Source organism: Sus scrofa, chromosome 10 (assembly GCF_054392235.1).
Source record: "Sus scrofa isolate SSC_HxYL_T2T_F1_AM1 chromosome 10, Sscrofa_HxYL_maternal_Yorkshire_Landrace_v2.0, whole genome shotgun sequence".
NCBI lineage: Eukaryota > Metazoa > Chordata > Mammalia > Artiodactyla > Suidae > Sus > Sus scrofa.
In genome coordinates, this window is record NC_139392.1 from 959,381 (window position 1) to 979,782 (window position 20,402).

Here is a 20,402-nt window from a genome sequence, read left to right on the forward strand (position 1 = left end):
AAACTGGCATCTTCACAACATTGAAACTTTCTATCCATAAACGTATAATATCTCTTCATTTATTTAGTTGTTTTGATTATTGACCACTGTTTTGTAGTTTTGCTTCTATAGAACTTGTAAATGTATTGTTAGATTTAGCTTAAGTATTTATTTTACCTGTTTTCAGTAGTTTATTCCTGCTCTTGTCTCTTTAGTTATCACTTAAGTTCCTTTAGTTTTATTTTGCTATTCTTTTCTAGGTTTTGAGGAAGGAACTAAGATATTGATTGTAGGGCCCCCCCCCTTTTTTGAGGGCTGCATCTGTGGCATGTGGAAGTTCCAAGGCTAGGATTCAGATCGAGGCTGCAGCTTCCAGCCCACACCACAGCCTCAGCAACACCAGATCCAAACCATGTCTGTGACCTACATCACAGCTCATGGCAATGCCAGATCCTTAACCCACTGAGCGAGCTGAGGGATTGAACCCATATCATCATGGACGCTAGTCGGGTTCCTTAACCGCTGAGCCAGGTTGGGAATTCCTAGACCTGATTTTTTTTGTTTGTTTTTAATTTAAGTGTATCCTGTCTATGTTGATACACTGTAAGTTCATTCTCATTCAGCCCGGATGGATGTGTTATTTGATTCTCCAACACTTTTGTCTCTGTCTTCATCACCCTTGTGGTTACATTGGTTGCCCTCAAACAATCCAAAATAATCTCTCCATCTCAATATCCTGACCATAATTATAGTTGCAAAGTTTATTTGCTATGGGAGGTAACATATTCACAGACTCCAGAGACTGAGATTTGGAAACATTGTGTGGGAGGTCATTACTGCAACGGATCATGTGACCTCTGAAGCAGGGATCACCCAATGGAATCTAATAGCATGTGCTGCCGAGCAGGAACCGAACCATGATGGAGACAGACCTACTGGCCAAAGACACCATCTGCATAGAGAACCAGAGGAAGAATTGCTCTGGCTTCTCTCCTCCCCCACTCCACTCCCTTGTCAGGACCTCCAGTGAAGGATTTGGATGAAAGGCAGGTAACATTGGCGCCTAGGGGTTCCGTCTTGGATATGTCAGCCTCCGTGAATGTAGAACTAAACAACAGGGAGAAAGGACAGTATCTCAGTGGCATTCTTAGGCTTTGGCAGGGAAATGAGAAAAAAATCAAATCTTAATAAACCGCTTCTTAATGCCGGAAGACTTCATGCTGTTCTAGAAAGCGGAAGGACAAAACAGTAATGAGAGGCATTTGGTTTCCAGGTCTTAAGAGTTTTACAACAGAATAATTCTGATGCAAAAAAGCATTTGGTAAAGGTAATGTTTGCTTTAAAAAGCAATAGAGTATTTTACTGAATATTCGTTCATGAATAAGAATTCAGTGTCCTGGTTAATCTTTTAAAGGGGACAGTTTTACAAATCTTTGCTGTTTTATGACAGACTGCTTCAGCATCACCTCTGAAAACAATGTCCAGAGGTTTAGATGGCCTAAGAGTTTGAAAACCTGTCGTTGAGTTCCTTCTTTTGCTTTCTTAGCTACTAATCCAATATAAAGCAGACTAGGCTTTTATTTACTGTATCACCGTACCGTGGGTCCTGTGGTGGCCCATTTTAAAACAAGTGCACAGCTGCAACAGCAACTTGTGCCTGCAGGACTTGGAAACTCAATTGAACTAACACACTCCAACAGCTCTGTGTAGAGGGGTGAAACAGAGAAAGGGTGACCGCTACTTTCAGAATGGAAATGAACCTGCAATCACAGTGGTTCCTTAGGCAAATCTGAAGCCTAGAGTTGAAATAATTAGGCTCTCTGAAGAATAGCTCTCACTCTATGTGACAGTCACAGCCTTAATCTGCTAATTTGTTGACAGGTAATACCACTGAAGAGCTGACATATATGTAAAAAGATAAGTACTGTATTTATAAAGAATAACGGAGACAATATGTCATTGTAAGGATTATACTGATTGACTCATACTAGAAACAATAAATTATAACATCAATACATCTAATTTGAAGAAGTGTATTTTGACATTGATGGTTCTTTGGGCATGTGTTGAATTACTTGTTTGATTTATTTTATTCACTCTGAAATGTGTGCATTAAAATTGTGTCTAGGTGTGTATGTGTTTGAATTTTGGGGGAATAGCATCATTTTTATTCTATTGTTCAGTACTCTCTCTTTTAGACACTATATATATATATATACCTTTTCAATAAGTCTTATAATACAAACTGCACAGTGTTGGTACTACAAAATACTGCAAATATAGAAATCAAGGATGTGGGAGTTCCCTTCTTGGCTCAGAGGTTAATGAACTTGACTGGGAACCATGAGGATGTGGGTTCCATCCCTGGCCTTCCTCAGTGGGTAAAGGGCCCGGCATTGCCATGAGCTGTGGTGTAGGTTGTAGATGCAGCTTGGATCCTGCATTGCTGTGGCTAAGGCATAGGCCATTGGCTGTAGCTCTGATTTGATCCCTAGCTTGGGAACTTCCATATTCAGTAGGTGAGGACCTAAGAAGCAAAAAAAAAAAAAAAAAAAAAAAAAAAAGATTAGACATCGAGGCTCTGAAATTAGGTAACAGTAAATATTATACTAGGATTGAGAACCCATGTCTGTTTGCATGGAAGGCTTTTTTTTTTTTTTTTTAATAAAGTACCTTATTGAATGATTCATTGGTCAAATTTTTGTGAGTTTAAAGAATAAAATTTGCAAGATCCAAAGCTGAATTTCTTTCTGCAAAATTAATTGCCACTTGAAAACACTTACTTTGATTTCCTTTTAAAGAAGAAAGGACTACAAATGTATCACATAGTTTTTAATCTTACCAAAACCTTATGTATAAATTTTAAAAGTTACAGGGCAAGGGTGTATTTTCCACAGTGAACTCACGTAGTAAATGTTCTCATCAGAACAGTAGACGATAAATTATATTAGGAAGTTGTCTCTGAGTAGGCAGCTCAAATTATTTCATTTAAGTAGAGACCCACATTTGAGAATAAAGATTTTAATTAGTCTCCTAGTTAATGAGTTTCTAGATTCTGTGGGGATCCACACCAAGTTTCAAGGGAAACCGGTTTGTTCAAGAGGAGATAAATCTGCAGCAGGAGAAGGAAAAGAACAGAGTGGCAGAGTGCTGTTACATGTACGAAATGAGGCCTTCCTGTTTCTCCCAAATTCTCAGTAAAATCTAGAATAGATGAGAAATATGTTTTACATATATGGATTTCTTACAAAAACCAGTGAAAGACAGAGTCATTGATGTGGGTTAAATATGCACAAATCAGAGAGAACATGTGTGGAGAAAAGGCAAAATTCCTCCCCAGGTAATAGATGGTTTGGAAGCAATTCGCCATAGACTCTGCAGGAAACTGTCAATTTGATGGCCTTGGCTACAAGGTCATTCGTGATCTAGGCCACATTCGACCTTCCCTTTTCTTTTACTTACTTTGCTTTTCACACTAAACCCCAGACGCTGAACCCTGTCTTGATGAGAACTGCCTTCGTCTTTCAGGCCCCCAAGGCTTTGTTCAAGAAGCCCCCTCTTGTGAATTTCCATCTCCCTCCCAGCAGCCCTTTCCCTCATTGCTTCCCCAGAAAGATTTCTGATTATCCTTCTAATTTCAGCTTTTCCTGAGTGCCAAGTTATTGCTGCACCTTCACTTGGGGTCCTGTCTTATTCTGCAGTTAGCATCTACCATCCAATTTTTAACTTATATTTTTATAAGTTACTAGCAGCCTATCTCCCTGACTTGAAAATGAAATCTCCAAATCAGGGTTCTGTATTATTACTTACGCAACCTTCCATTGACATAGTAGGAACTTTAAAATGTGTTCAGTAAAAGAAAGTGACTTAAAGAATTACTTTTTTTTTTTTCCTTGAGAATGTCTAAACAATGAATTTACTCATGTGTCGGAAACAATATATGGTATGCTAGTGAATAAACCTGTCAAAAAAAAGTAACATTCTTTATGGCACACTTCCTCATTTTGTTAAAATGTTACTCTATATGATTTTCTTCTAATTTTAACTACTGTCTATTTTTTTATGCAATTGAGAAAATATCTCATAGAGCTTTTCACATATTAAGCTGGGGCATTCACAAGGACAATGAAACCAAATCAGTATGATTTCTTTTGGCAATATTTCATAAATAAATAGTAGAGAAATTCCAGAGTGACGAGATCCTTATTGATTGCTGAATGCCTTGAGGGGCGCATACAAAATATGGTTTCAGTGGTTTATACTGACTTTGATGTGACCTACAGTTTTCTGTAAGTGCTCTATATGAATGTGCTTATTGTGTCTAAGCTGTTTCTTCCTGTACTATAGGAAGCATTGAGGGAAGAGAGAGAAATTTCTCAATTATGTATTTACAGCGCGATGGCCACATTTTTTAAGTAACTCCCAAAGACACAGGTATCGTAAGATTTACTTTACACTTTTTTTTCTACTTCTTTATTTGCTTCGAGGTTCCAATCCCTTCCAGCTTGCCTTTCCTTTCTTGCTTGATTGGAAAGAAAACACTGGCACATTAGAGATGGACACCTTTGGAAGGCTGTGTAAGCGAGTGACCCTGAGATACAGAGACCGGAGCGAGCAGATGGTCACATCACAGGCCGTTTTCCAGAGTGCTGAAGAATGTAACAGGCGCTGATTTTACCCTATTCTGTGTTGGACTCTTAACTCTCTGAGAAAACTTTGACCTGCCTTCCAAGAAGGGCGATAGTGTCTCGGAAGCACGGCCCTTGTGGTTTCAGGCTCCTTCTGGGCCCTGCCTCACACTGTTTGTGGGGGGGGAGGTAGGGAGGTGTCTCAAAATCTGATGCCTTGAACAGCTGCATCAGAATTGCCTGGGGAGTTTGGTTTAAATGCAAATTTGGGGACTTACAGCAATTAAAAGGCAGTCTCTGGCTTTGAGCCCCAGAATGTAGCTTTTTAACCGTCTCCTTGATGACTTGTATGGTTGAACAACTGCTGCTTTACCAGCACTGTTGCATGAGTGTAATGATACCTCTTCATGTTCCTGCTCTTTGCTCATGACCAAGCTAGTATCACTTATTTTCTAGTTAATGTCATTATGTAACTATAAAATTCTCCTAATATAACATATATGAATGTACGTGATATAGCTTATAAATAACTTTAAAAGAAAAAAAAAAAGACTGATAAAGGTTAAATTCTCACATTTCATGATAAACTGTGAGTAGGTTTTAAATATCCAACAGCAGCACTGCCCTGGGGGCGCCAACCTTAGCATAAAACTGGATTGACAGACCCTCCATTAGATATAAAGTTCTTCTTAGGATACAATATTCATTTTATCATCAGCTCCTTTTAGGCTGCAAATACAAACTGGCTTAGAACCCAGTCCCCAAAAGAATCATTTAGAGCTGACTTTCCACCTACTGCTAAAAGCCATGGGTACTGAGCCTCTCACACCCACCAGGCAGTCACACCCTCTTGTTCTCTCTGGGTGTCTAGGAGAATCCAAGGCCAAATTGTTACTCCCTGCTCTGGGACCTGTGAAAAATTTATCCTCTTTCCCCTCTGAAATGGAAGGTTTGACAAAAGCAAAATTTTCTAATAGCATCAACCACTTTATCAAATCGTCCCTTTGACTTTTTCTGCTCCTTCTCAAACCTGACTTTCTTCTCCACTCCCACCAATTTTGGCAATCAGGAATCCCTGTGGCTCCCTCAAGGAAGTAATTTTACGTTATTTTCCCGTAATCTTTCCAAGTCCTGGAAAGGGTGGGTGTCTTTCTTGCTCTGAATGATCTCTGTCAGTTACTTCTATGAGCACAACCTGGGGTGGGGGTGCTTGCGATTAGGTTCCATGCAAGTTCACTTGATGCGATTACGTCCATTCGTTCGGTCAGTGGTTCTAATTCACAGCTCCTGGCTTACTATCACACAGTGGATGGTTCCATACCTCTGGCTTAAGTCTCAGGTTCCTCACTTCCAACTTTGATGCCCTCTACTCCACTTCGGCCACCCTCTTCTAGAAGGTTTCCTGTCAAAGCATTAATATCATACATGCATTAAAAATATGATCACCATCTTCTCTCTTCAACATGCAACGCTGATTGAACAAAACGTTTGTGTATTCAACAAAATATTAGTAGCAATATTTTCATGAAGTTTAATGAATAACATTTTGATTAGTATCCATTTTCACATTTTTTCTATTCCAAATGTTTTTAAATCTGTAAATTTTGCCTTTGCAAGAAAACCATAAATGCATATATATACTTTATCCATGGCATGTAGTTACAATGGATTTGTTGCTAATGCATTTATAGTAGGACGCACCAACTCATCTACAACATTATTAATAAGAGACTGAGGCACTACCTGCTGTGCTAATGAGGCACCTTATAGAGGTTCCTTAAAAAACTAAATATAGAACTACCATATGACGCAGCAATCCCAGTCTTGGGCATCCATCCAGAGAAAACCATAATTTGAAAATATATATAAACCTCAAAGTTCACACAGCACTATTTTCAGTAGCCAAGACATGGAAGAAATCTAAATGTACATTGACAGAGGAATGGATAAAGAAGATGTGGTGCATATATACAATGGAATATTATTCAGCTCTAAAAAAGAATGAAGTAATACCATTTGCAGCCACATGGATGGACCTAGAGATTATCATATTGAGTGAAGTATGTCATAGAAAGACAAATACTAGATGACGTCACTTACATGTGGAACCTAATAAATGATACAAAAGAATTTAAAAAACAGAAACCAATGCACAAATTCCAAAACCAATCTTATGGTTACCACTGGTATAAAATAGATGATTAATAAGGTTCTCATTAATGAGGAAAATCTCAATAATTTAGTAATAGCCTATATGAGAAAAAAGAATGGCTATATGCATGTATGACTGATTCATTTTGCTGTACACCTGAAACAAATGCAGCATTGTAAGTCAACCATGCTCCCATAAAATTTAATAAAAAATAAAACACTGTTAATAAAGATATTTTTCATAATTCTGTTTCTTCTCATTGATATGTACCATTAAAGAGGTGAAATCAAGAACCAGGAAAGGAGTTCCTGCTGTGGTGCAGTGGATGATCTGGCTTATCTCTGTGAAGTGCCTGTTCAATCCCTGCCTGGCGCAGTGAGTTAAGGATCTGGTGTTGCTGCAGCCATGGCTCAGGTCGCATCTGTAGCTGGGATCTGATGCCTTGCCTAGGAACTTCCATATGTCATGAGGACAGCTGAAAAAGAAAAAAAAAAAAGAAAAAGATAAGAACCAGGTAAATACTGCCCAGACTGTCACTTCTGGCTACAACGAACTAGCAAGGATGGGGTTTACCTTAATGCCTGAAACAAACATCAGTGAAACACATGAGTGCTGGGCATCAGGCAACATAGCAAGTCAAGCCCTGAGAGAAGGGAAATGTATGAGGTTGGACCTACAATTACCCAGATTATTGTTTTGAAAGGGTTTCTGGGGCTTACCTTAGAGAGTGGTCTATCCAGGTGAAGCTCAAGTTGGTTTCTATGAGCTGAGGAGACAGTATTATTTTTTGATACAAAGCTAGTCAGTTTTCCTATGAATCTAACGTGTGTCAAGACTGGAAAGGGGGCAGCAAATTTACCCAGACACCTAGAGTGCAGGGTTGAAACTCATGGCATATTCATATAAGCAGGTTATGTTTTCAACCCGAGTCTTTCTAGAAAAGCCTACAATCAACAACTTATTGCTAAAAACCACGCTCCACAAAGAGCAGTGTATTCAAATCATGCTTGTGAATAGAATATATGATATTTCATTAACCCTAAAACCCAGCCAATTATATATGTCATTCGTGGGTGTACTTTACAGAAGGAAATGCACTGTCGCTTAGACCATGTGGTGACGCTCTGTTAGTATTTATGTGTTTTCTTTATTAGATACACATGACTGTGGTCTTTGGGTTATGTAGGATTTTGGCAAAAGTATAAGAAAATATGCATAAGTTAAGTATTTCTAAAAGGCGTGCCCAAATTCCTTCTCTTTCAAATAATTTTCTGACTGGTAGCTGGTTCTGATGCTCTGTGGCAGATACCACCTTCTGTGCCATGAAGAGCACTGACGATGCCACATTTCTTGAAAAAGTGGTGCTTTTCTCTTGTTTTTAATATTTTATTCCGAGCAACAAGGGAGTAGCTAGAAGGTCACTAGGTTGAGTTTCAGTTTCGGACTGTCCATCAAGCTCACACTGGGCTTTTCCAGCAATCATTTTCAGAAATGTCACAGAACAGGGAGCAGAACAGCACAGACAGCACCAGGCATGGAGCCTCACGGGCATAACCACTCTTACCAAATTGGGTCCAGCTTCTCTCTGCTTCCAAAATTAAACTCACAAATAGTGGTGGAAAGGAGAGTTGCCTGTAATCGGAATGCTGACAATCTGGGGAGATGGGGAACCCAGCATTCCTCTAAAGCCCCTCCAAAGATCCAAAGATCCAAAGTTTTAAAAGGAAGAAGGGGAATAATTTCGGCCAACCACTCGGACAGGGGTCAGAGTGGCCGCCGTCCCCACAGCACGCGGGCTTAGCCCCTCCTCGTGACCTTCCTTCAGATGTTCTCCTGTTGACAGTTTGCTCAAAGCTTACCCTGGAAATGACTTAAGGGGAGACTAGGGAAGAGGTCTGGTCATCGGTTAATTCCTGATTCTTCATCTTGACTTCTTCGATCTATGGGAAGAACCCACAAGTGAGGCAAGGTATTGTGTAATTAACAGATTTGAGAGTTTTCTTCATGCTGGAGATGAGTAGAGAATGGAAGCGGCTGCTTGGAAGCTTGGGTATGATATAGCTTGGCTAAAGGGATAAGAAAGTGTTTCCTTCTGAGGGCTGTCTCATGCGAAGAGCTGCTTCCAGCATGGCTCCCACTGTCACTGTCACCACGTGGCATGTTTGGTTTTGAGGTAAGAGCTGATGTAGGTGAGGGGTCACGTTAGCAGAGGGCAGCTGAAGAGTCCAGAGAGTCTCAGCTTAAAACTCCTGCTACACCTGAAGGAATGGGGGTCGGTCTCCTTCTATCCTAGTGTTGCTGAAATCTTATTATTTTTTTAGAAATAATTTTTAAAATATTATTTTTTAAAAAATCTTAATAGCCAGGTTTTAAACTTGCAACATTATTGAATCAATAATCAGGACATAGTAACCTCGGGAAGATAGATGCTCATTTGCCTCCAACTGGGTGCATGGCTTCAGTTACTATTCCAAGAAGTTTAATTAAGGATAAATATTCCCTCACTTTTTCTCAACACTTGAGTCAAATTGCTGAGCCTTTCTGCTGGTATCTGTCTTATTTGGCATTGTTTCCACTGTCTGATTAGATCTGCAATTCATGTCTTTCTTTCGTATTGTCACTTAGTCTATTTTTATTTAGATGTATTCACATCTATTTTTGGCTCTTCTTTTATCTGTTTCTTGAGGTATTAATCATCTTTATTGTTTCTGCATACTGTCACTCAAATAGGTTTTAGAGCAATGTGATAATATTCCCTCAACATTTTCTAGAGGTTTCTAGGAGGGGTAGAAAGATGAAAGTATAAACCAGAGGATCATGTTACTGAAGCAAGAGATGATCCATTTCTTTTTACCCCAAAGTATCAAACCCTCATGAAACAGAAGTATTCCTATCACTCATGGTTCTCTACTAAATTATGAAGATCTAAAACACCAATTTTTAGCTGGTAACTTATCATTCAAAGGGTTTCTCTCTGGCCTTGATGAAATTGCAGGATGTGTCTTGAGGGAGTGGGGGCCCCAAGGAGCTCAGGTTCTTTATGTCTCGGCACAGGAAGAATTTAGCAAGAGGTAAAGAGAGTGGTAAGAAGTGATTTATTAGCAGAGGGTGAAGAATGCAAGGGGACAGGCAAGCGGGTCACACTTTTATACTCAGAGGAAAGGTAGGGAGGGGAGCAGACTACTGTCCTCATTCACTGAGTCTCACATTATTAACACCTCTCATGTGTTGGGTGGCGGAGTTTTGATCCTGTGTGGCTCAGCTGTCATGATGCTGTGGGAATGGGTAAACAGAATGGTAACTTGTGCTAAGATATGGTAAATTATCTCAGGTTTCAGTATAATGGGGGGGGGGTCTTTCACTTTAGGGCCTCACCTTTCCCCCAAATTATTATTTTTCATGGATGCAGAGGAGCATGTGCTAGGGATCATAACTTGCTGGCTTCAACCAGCAGAGGGCAGGCTTCCTTTTTCCACTATTTTATCTTCTTGAAACATGACCCTGCTTCTGTTACACGGTTTTGTGCCTAAGCTAACTTACTCTGTTCCATGAATCAAGCAAGCCCACATTGTTTCAAGATTTTCCTATTGTTTTCTTAAGTGATCCTTAACTTACTAGGGTCTCCCCAAACCTCCTAAAGTTCCCTCTCTACCTATAATCTCCTAATATGGTTTCTAAACTAACTCTTTGATCATTCCATCCCTGTCACTGCTATTCATTATGGAAGGGGAATCTATGGAGTTAAGAGAGCTATGTCCACCCTGGTTGGTTCTCTTTGTGTGGGTCAAGAATTCCCAACCCAGAGTTCCCGTTGTGGCACAGTGGAAACGAATCCAACTACTATCCATGAGAATGTGGGTTTGATCCCTGGCGGCCTCACTCACTGGGTTAAGCATCTCCCATTGCCATTGAGCTGTGGTGAGGGTCACAGACACGGCTCAGATCTGACATTGCTGTGGCTGTGGTGTAGGCCGGTGGCTGTAGCTCTAATTAGACCCCTAGCCTGGGAATCTCCTTATGCCACGGGTGAGCCCTAAAAAGCAAAAAAAAAAAAAAAATTAGAGTTCTCAACCCTATCCTCGCCCTCCCTTCCAGGTTGTTATAGAAGCATAATTTTCAAGGCAAGAAAATAAAAACATTTGATAAAAGGTTTGATGACTTGGTTTACATATTTTAAATATTTAGACACATGATGGTACATGGACCTCCTTTTTTACACTTGAGCCAACCCCTCAGTTGTTAGAGGTTGGTCTTCTTTCAGGATTCAATACATGCATTTACCCAACATAATCAGAAATTTTCCTTACATGGGTTTGATGCAAATAAAATGGATGATAAATTTCCATATTTAGAGATTATATGCATAATTTTTCCCCCACCTTTCTCTCCCTTATAGTCCTGTAATTGCTCAGATGTTTTTTGGTTGAGAAATAATTTGTAATAAAACTGGATCAATTATGCATGAGAAGTATCTTAAACTTTTCCCCATCAACTCATTCCTTTCTCTTGGTTGTAAAAATGTAGCATGACAATGTTTAAAAATGCAATTAACACATTTATATTTAGATTGTCACAGTTTTCACCTCCTAAAATTAGTGAGAATTTGGGGCTACTTCCGTCCAGGTTTCTCCCAGGAGTGGAGGCGTTAATGACGTCTGCAACACCTCACGCTGAGGCAGGGAGGCAACGAGGTCTCAATCTCAGACTTCCTGTTGCCTCAAGTATGATTCTAAATGAAGCAGCTGGAGTTTTCAGTGGTAAATTTGAGTTTGGGAAGGCTTAAAAAGCAAGTTGTTCACGGATTATTTCTACATTTTCTTCTATCTAACACACTGAGAATGCAATATGTGGCTATAACAATATACCGCTTATAGTGTTATTAATTTCTAAATAAGTGTTTCTATTCAAAACTGAATTTAAAACAAGAAAAAATGTAATAAAAGTTATTGTTTATTTTTTACTTTTTTTATTAAAGTTGAGTTACAGTGTCGTGGCAATTTCTGCTGAATGGCAAAGTGACCCAGTCAGTCACATATATGTACCTACACACACACACACACACACACACACACACACACACACACACACTCCTTTTCTTATCTTTTCTGTCATGGTCTATCCCAAGAGACTGGATGTGGTTCTCTGTGCTGTACAGTAGGACATCATTGCTTATCAATTCTAAATGTACTGCTTTGCATCCACTGACCCCAAACTCCCAGTCCATCCCACTCCCTTCACCCTCCCCGTGGCAATCACGAGTCTCTTCTCTGTATCTGTGAGTCTGTTTAATAAAGTTGATTATTATCATCATTATTATTGTTATTATGACTTTTGTCTTTTTAGGGCCACACCTGTGGCACATGGATGTTCCCAGGCTAGGAGTCGAATTGAAGCTGTAGCGGCCCGCCTGCACCACAGCCACAGTGACATGGGATATGAGCTCACCACAGCTCACGGCACTGCCAGATCCTTAACCCACTGAGCAGCAAAGCCAGCGATTGAACCTGTGTCCTTATGGATGCGAGTCAGTTTCGTTTCCACTGAGCCACAATGGGAACTCCAATAAAGTTTATTATCAAATGTTATTTTCTTTTTTCCTTTTTGATTAGAGTATAGTTGATTTACAGTGTTGTGCCAATTTCTGATGCACAGCATAGTGACCCAGTCAAATATATACATTTGTTTTCTCATGCTATCTTCCATCATGTTCTTCCCCAGGAGATTGGATATAGTTCCATGAGCTGTACAGCAGGATTTCATCGCTTATCCGTTCTAAATGTAATAGTTTGTATCTACCAACACCAATTCCCTGTCCATCCCACTCCCCTCCCCGTCCTCCTTGGCAACCACAAGACTGTTCTATTTGTCTGTGAATCTGTTTCTGTTTCGTGGATAAATTCATCTGTGTCATATTTTAGATTCTGCATAGAACTGACATCATATGGTATTTGTCTTTCTCTTTCTGATTTACTTCACTGGGTATGATAATCTCTAGCTGCATCCATGTTGTTGTAAATGGAATTACTTTGTTCTTTACGGCTGAGTAGTATTCCACTGCGTGTATGTACCATATCCTCTGAATCCAGTCATCTGACCATGGATGTTTAGGTTGTTTCCGTGTCTTGGCTATTGGAAACAGTGTTGCAATGAACATAGGGGTGCATGTATCTTTTTGAATTATTATTTTGGTTTATTATTAAGATTTTGGGTGAATTTCAGAGCTTAAATGACACTTTCCTTCAGTATACTTTGGTGGTCATTTTAAATGAGTGTATAGCTTATCATTTCCCTCTATATAATTTATATTTTATCGACATGATCAGCATTGAAAAGGAATATATCAATGATATATTCATATATCAATGATTTTTTCAATCATTTTAATCTAGAAGTTCTTAAATTTGAGTTATCACTGTTTACCCAAAATTTGCCTCATGCATTTTCTTAAACCCTAGGGAATAAAATCACACAACATGTAGTGTAATAATTAAAAACTATAAGGAAGAATATCATATATAGTAAATAATTCTGAAGGAGTCACACTAATCTTAGATGCACATTGACCTTATCACTATTTCAGCAGGGCCTGTGGAGGGAAAAAGCTAATCCTCTCTGTTGAGCATCGGTTTCCCAGTTTGATGGGTCGTCCTGAACATGGTCGCATACTGTCGTGTCTGCTGGGATAAATACATCTGATGCTTTCTGAAAGATCATGCTTTTCCAATACACTTAGTGTAAAGCATTGCAAGGTAGAAGATTATCTTTGGAACTTCAGATTTGGGCTATACAATTAAAATGTGACACTCTATGCTAAAAATGTGTCAATGTGAATGTGATGGATTATGCAACATACTGTTTAAACAACTTTGTCCTAAGGTTTTAATTAGATTGCTTTCAAATTTGCAACAGTGAGAATTTCTGAATATTTTATTAAAGCGATAAAGTTTTCCTTCCCAAGAGTAATTTCTAGGCACTAAATAGCATTTGTCAATTGAAGTTATTTTTGTTCTCATGTTTAAAATTTTAAGTGATTTTTTTTCAGTTTGCGATTCGTTTGTTCAATGTGGAGGGGAAACATCACTACCGTAAATACACTCATATTTACTTTACCATATTTTGTAGATTTAGGCTTGATATCTTCAGAGTATTTTGTAGTTTTATATCTTCTGTAAATATAAAACTGAGCTAAAGTTTTGAACTCCTGACATAGCACAAGATAATTATTTTCCTCAGTCTTCTACTTAAACATAAAATACAGATATTTTTATTTGTCTTAATAGATGTATCTCTTACTCTACACAATGAAGAATTTAATTATCCTTCATTTTAATTTGTAATACAGTCAGAAGAATCAATGTTTGCTGAAAAAGTTGTAATGAATTTTCTTTTTTATTATAACTCTTCCAATGGACAAAAAGTAATTTTGCATTGAATTTGATAGTTTTTATGATAGAATTTTGCATGAAAAACTTCATTTGTCTTTTTTATAACACATTATATCAATTTACAAAGTTATCTCTTAAAAATCCTGTGGACTTATTACTATTTTTTTTAAGAGATGCATAAAATGAGATTCAAATAGAATAGATACTAGGAATATGATTCCACTTTTAAATATTTGTCTGTAGATTATAAAAGCATTTGTTTTCTGCAGTTATTGCCTTCGCAGAGTCTTAAAACAGTCCTTAAGTACTTCAGGTAGCTTTTAAAAATGTTCTAGAATATAGCACTCTGGGTTGTTAGTGGGACAGAATAGATGTTTATTAAAAGGATACTAGGTAACTCCTAAAAAGGTTAGGAGGGGGAGTTTCCTTGTGGCTCAGTGGGTTAAAGATCCAGTGTTGTCACTGCAGCAGCTCAGGTCACTGCTGTGCCGTGGGTTCAGTCTCTGGCCCAGAAGTTTCCACATGCTGCAGACGTGGCATAAACAAACAAATAGATAAGATAGCATACATCATGCTATATCCCAAAAAAATAATTAATTAAAAAAGGTAGGGGGGGTGAGAACCAAGGTTAGGGTATTCCCGTCAGGAACAAAGCTCAAGAACAAAAACAAGAGCAATAAAACTCTAGGACTGGTCTGAGGAGGAAACCACGTCCCTTCCCACTTAATAGCAAATGCTGCAATTTGCTCCCTGCTGGACACACGCCCTGTAGGCTTTCCTGCTGCCATGGAAGAAACAAGAACTCCAGACTCCTTTCATCAAGAGCTCCAGGAAATTTATGTGAGTTCCATCTTCTCGGGTGGGCAGAATCTAGGTCCTGACAAGCTCCAAAATCAGGCTTAGGTCTGACTGGCAAAGCCTAGGCATCCCTTAGGGGTGGACTCGAACCCCTTAGCTGTAAGGGGTGAGGAGGAGCAGATGGCATGCCCACATTCTGGGGTGAGACACATCTATAATCACAAGACATAGACAGAGGTCGATCCAATTACTGTTTCTGGGGTTTCCTGAGTAATAATAATAATAAATATATAAACTTAGGTGTAGGGATTTTAAAGGGGTCTAAATTGGAGTGGTTAAATAAGAAGCATTTGCCTAGATATGGATTGTAGGAGAAAGACTTTGTCTTTTGAAAGTAAATATGAAGTTAGCTGTAGATATTTGTAGTTTTTCTTTGTCAGTTTGAAAAGAATTCCCTAGTATTCCAAGTTTGCTAAGAATTTTGTTTTCAATCACGAATGCGGAGTTCCTGTTGCGGCTCAGCAGTAAAGAATTTGACTAGTATCCATGAGCATGTGTGTTTGATCCCTGGCCTCCCTCAGTGGATTAAGGATGTGCCATGGGCTGTGGTGTAGGTCACGGCGAAGCTTGGCTCCTGTGTTGCTGGGGCTGTGGTGTAGTGGGGTAGACCAACAGTTGCAGCTGCAGTTCAGCCCCTATAGCCTGGAAACCTTTGTAGGCCACAGGTGTGGCCCTAAAAGCAAAAACAAAAAACCAAAACCATGCATGAGTGTTGATCTTTGGTAAAGACTTTTCCTTACTTATTGCTATGCAACTATGTTTTTGTTTGCTCTCTTAACAAATTGTATTGCTTGCTATTCAAATGTTGGACAAGTCTTGCATCCCTAACATCTTGCTTGATTGTGATTTTTGTGGTTTTTATATATTATTTCAATTTCCTGGTAGTTCATTAAGAATTTTTATATCTATTTCATGAGTGATATTTGTATTTTATTGTTACATTATTTTTATTTCTGTGTAATATTGGTATTTTATTATTATTATTATACTACTAATTATTATTATTTACAGCCACACCTGCAGCATATGGAAGTTCCCAGGCTAGGAGTCAAATTAGAGCTGCAGTGGAGGCCTCTGCCACAGCCATGGCAACACCAGATCTGAGCTATATCTGCAGCCTGTGCCTCTGCTTGTGGCAGTACTGGATCCTTAACCCACTGAGTGGGGTCAGGAATCAGACCCACATCTTCACAGAGACAACATCGTGTCCTTAACCTGCTAAGCCACAGCAGAAACTCCGGTCTTTTTATTGTAATTTCTTCTGTCTGGTGTGTCAAGAGATGCAGACCTCCTAAAGTGAAATGAGAAAGGCTTTCTCTTAAATTTTCTGGGAGACATTTTTAAGAACTGGTATTCATTCTTCCTTAAATGTTTGATAACATTCACCAGTGAAGCCATCTAGGCCTGCTGTTTTCTTTTTCGGAAAGATTCTAGCTACAAATTTATTTATTTATTATCTATTTCTTCTAAGTTGAGTTTTGCTAATTTCCGTCTTTCAAGGAATGGTCCATTTCATCTAAGTTGTCAAGTAATAATATTATACGGTTCCCTCTCCTCTTGATTTAAGTGTATTCTTCAGATTTGATATGTTGTCTTTTCATTTTCGTTTAGTTCAAAATATTTTCTGTTTTTCTTTGCGATTTCTGCTTTGATCCGTATATTATTTGGCAGAGCATTGGCTGCCTTTTAAATATCTCTGAGTCTATCAGATGTCCTTCTCTACTTACTTACTGTTGAATTCTCTCTTATCAGGGAATAGTATCTGAATAGGGTGACCCTGTTACATTCAGTAAGACGTATTCAGTCACCTAGATGGGATCTCCTTTGGTAGCTGAGGCGTTGACTAAATCACGAGGATCAGTTCTTCCCTGGGGTATGGTTTTATGCACAGAGTACAGACAGCGGTTCGGTCTCCTGCCTACCAAGCACCAAGAGTTTACAACAGTCATTCTGCAACCAAGTTTCCCTCGGAAGCGTCTAAATGCCCGTGGTGGGCAGCAGTGCCGCCCACTGGAAAGAACTGATTTAAAGAAACATCAATATTATAATTACTGATAACTTAGATATTTTAATGCTTAATTTTTTTGTTTTTTGTCTTTTCTAGGCCCGCACCCATGGCATATGGAGGTTCCCAGGCTAGGGGTCTAATGGGAGCAGTAGCCGCCGGCCTACACCACAGCCACAGCAACATGGGATCCAAGCTGTGTCCACAACCCACACCACAGCTCATGGCAACACTGGATCCTTAACCCACTTAAGCAACGTCAAGGATCAAACCCGCAACCTCGTGGTTCCTGGTCGGATTCGTTAGCCACTGCGCCGCGACGGGAACTCCAATTAGATATGTTCAATTTACTTGTTCCCAATCTTTTTTATCCACAATGTAATGTGATAGCTATTAATTTTACTTTAGTCAAATATTAATAATATATATTCAGGATAAAATTACTTAGTAAATTTGTTTTTTAATGTGCTTTTCTTCTCTCTGTGAATCTGTAGGTATCTGTGTGTGTGTGTGCAAACTAGTACTTGTTAAGCATTGTCAATAGTGGAGATTTTGTTTTTCTTTCACTGTATTCATTTGTATTTTCAGATTTAATAACAACTGCACAAGCGTTAGGAAAAATTCCTCCCCATACTTACAACGTTTATTGTGCTGAAATTGGTATGGATTCCTGAAAGGAAATAATTGCTTCTTAATTTGTATTTGTGGGAAGGTGGCTTGAGTAAATGTTTCTTGATTGGTGGTGGTGAACACTCTGGGAACCATTGGATAATCGTGTAATAATGACAGCTTTTGAGATAGCAATTTAGACCAGCTGCACTGGACTGTCTGAACCATCATTATTTCTGCTCTGTGAAATCGGGCATTGCTATAGTTCTCACAAACACACTTCTGTTTTTTCATAACTAGAGCAGTTCACCTGGGACAACAAAAAGACAACTCTACTGTACAGAAATTCTCCCTACTGCAGACCGTCTGATGGTATTATTATTCATGGAGATTAAGCACATTTCTCTTATTGTTCTGTCCAATAAGTGGTGTTCCTTTAGTATTTCCTGATGCAACTGACCATGCCTTGAAAAGTCGCAAGCAGTTCATCCCTGGCTGAGATGAGTATGCCTTCATAGATAGTCCTGTGAACCTTGCATAGATGATAACTATTTATAACTCCTGCATAATAAGTGATAGAGATTTCTTTGTAACTTTCTCATATTTAAACTTTAGAGAGTAGTGTGAGAATAGGGCCCTTGGTGAAAATATAAATCATTAAAAAAATTCAGTTGAAATACATCTTTTCCCTCAATTTCTCTAATTAATCCAACAACCCAAGTCAAATGTTATTATGTCAAATTCAGCTTTGCACTCTAAGAAATAGCAACACATTTCACAAACCCAATTAGTAGTAATAGTATTACTCCTACTAAACCGAAGTTTCTTTAGGGCTTGCTTTGCGCTAGATGCAAAGCTTTATTATTGAATTATCTAATTTTTTTTTCTTTGCTTTGCTTTTTAGGGCCACACTTGTGGCATATGGTATTTTCCTGGCTAGGGATCAAATCAGAGCTACAGCTGCTGGCCACGGCCACAGCAGTGCAGGATCAGAGCCACGTCTGCAACCTACACAACTCATGGCAACGCCAGCTCCTTTAACCCACTGAGCGAGGCCAGGGATCAAACCCAAAACCTCATGGATACTACTTGGGCTCATTACCGCTGAGCCACAATGGGAACTTACTAATAATTCTATTTTACTTTCCAAAAGTACAAATTAGTCTATCTTAGGAGGTTGAGAGTATGAAAACTGTTCTGAGGAAGTGACAAGGGAATGTGCAAAGCATGAAGGCAGCCTGGCTTTTCACTGGTCCACAAGGCAATCTATATGTGGTTAGTGGGTAAAAATCAAACACGGTTACAAAGAACGAAGCTGTGTTGATATTTAGGGGCAACGACTTGGACTTTGCAAATGATGTTAAGCAGTTTGGACTTACTCCTAAGAGCATCAGGGAATCATTGAAGGATTTAAAGCAGACAAATGATATCCTTATAATGCTTAAGAATCTTTTATTTTGCTTTTATGCCTAACGTAGTCTAATACTGAAAGGCTGGAAACAGAATGACCATTTATGAAATTGATTCTATATTAAAGTTGCTTGATAGCCATGGCCTGCATTTGAGTCAGAATCACAGAATCTTTTGTGGTTTATTAAGCAGTTAAAAATTCAGAATAATACCCCAGTTCTGGAAAGGAGAGTTGACAATTTTTATTGGTTAGTTTGGCAAGGGCTTAAATAATCTGAGAAAAATTTGAGGGGACAGAGGTTTGAAGATTTTGGATGAATTTATCTATATATTTCTTCCTCTTCTGTAGAATTCTATGCTATGGCCAATTCCTGCTTGCAGCTTTCCTTTATTTTTGCCCTTTTTTTTTTTTTAGCGCTGCACCCATGGCATATGGAGGTTCTCAAGCCAGGGATCGAATTGGAGCTGTCACCACTGGTCTACACCACAGCCACAGCAGTGCCAAATCTGAACTGCATCTGTGACCTACACTACAGCTCACAGCAATACCAGATTCTTAACCCACTGAGTGAGGCCAGGGATTGAACCTGCGTCCTCATGGATCCTAGTCAGATTCGTTTCTGCTGAGCCACGATGGGAATCCTACAGCTTTCTTTTCTTTTTTTTTTCTTTTTCTTTTTTTCTTTTTTTTTGTGTTTTTGTCTTTTGTTGTTGTTGTTGTTGTTGTTGTTGTTGCTATTTCTTGGGCCGCTCCCGCAGCATATGGAGGTTCCCAGGCTAGGGGTCGAATCGGAGCTGTAGCCACCGGCCTACGCCAGAGCCACAGCAACTCGGGATCCGAGCCGCGTCTGAAACCTACACCACAGCTCACGGCAACGCCGGATCGTTAACCCACTGAGCAAGGGCAGGGACCGAGCCCGCAACCTCATGGTTCCTAGTCGGATTCGTTAACCACTGCGCCACGACGGGAACTCCTCTTTTTCTTTTTTAAATGATTTTTATTTTGTCCATATATCTGGTTTACAATGATCTGTCAATTTTCTACTCTACAGCAAGGTGACCCAGTCACACATACATATACATGTTCTTTTTCTCATATTATCATGCCCCATAAGAAGTGACTAGATACAGTTCCCAGTGCTCTAGAGGAGAGTCTCATTGCTTATCCCTTCCAAAGGCAATAGTTTGCATCTATTAACCCCAATTCCCAGTCCATCCCACTCCCTTCCCCTCCTCCTCGGCAACCACGTGTCTGTTCTCCAAGCCCATGGTTTTCTTTTCTGTGGAAAGGTTCATTTGTGCCGTATATTAGATCCCAGATATGTGATATCATATGGTATTTATCTTTTTCTGACTTACTTCATTTAATATGAGAG

General features: G+C 39.2%; 1 long non-coding RNA gene across 3 annotated transcripts in view; it reads left to right on the top strand.

The window, feature by feature from the left end:
• LOC146398749 (uncharacterized) overlaps window positions 1-20,402 on the top strand; it is a 181,067-nt gene that overhangs the window by 105,357 nt on the left and 55,308 nt on the right. Inside the window, exon 3 of one of the 3 annotated variants that reach the window (XR_014817209.1) lies at window positions 17,917-19,550. The exons of 1 other annotated variant lie outside the window; for it this stretch is intronic. This is a non-coding gene — a long non-coding RNA (uncharacterized LOC146398749). Of the gene's footprint in view, window positions 1-4,466; window positions 7,004-17,916; window positions 19,551-20,402 lie in introns of those variants that run through there. One more of the 3 variants, XR_014817206.1, reaches the window with a different exon arrangement.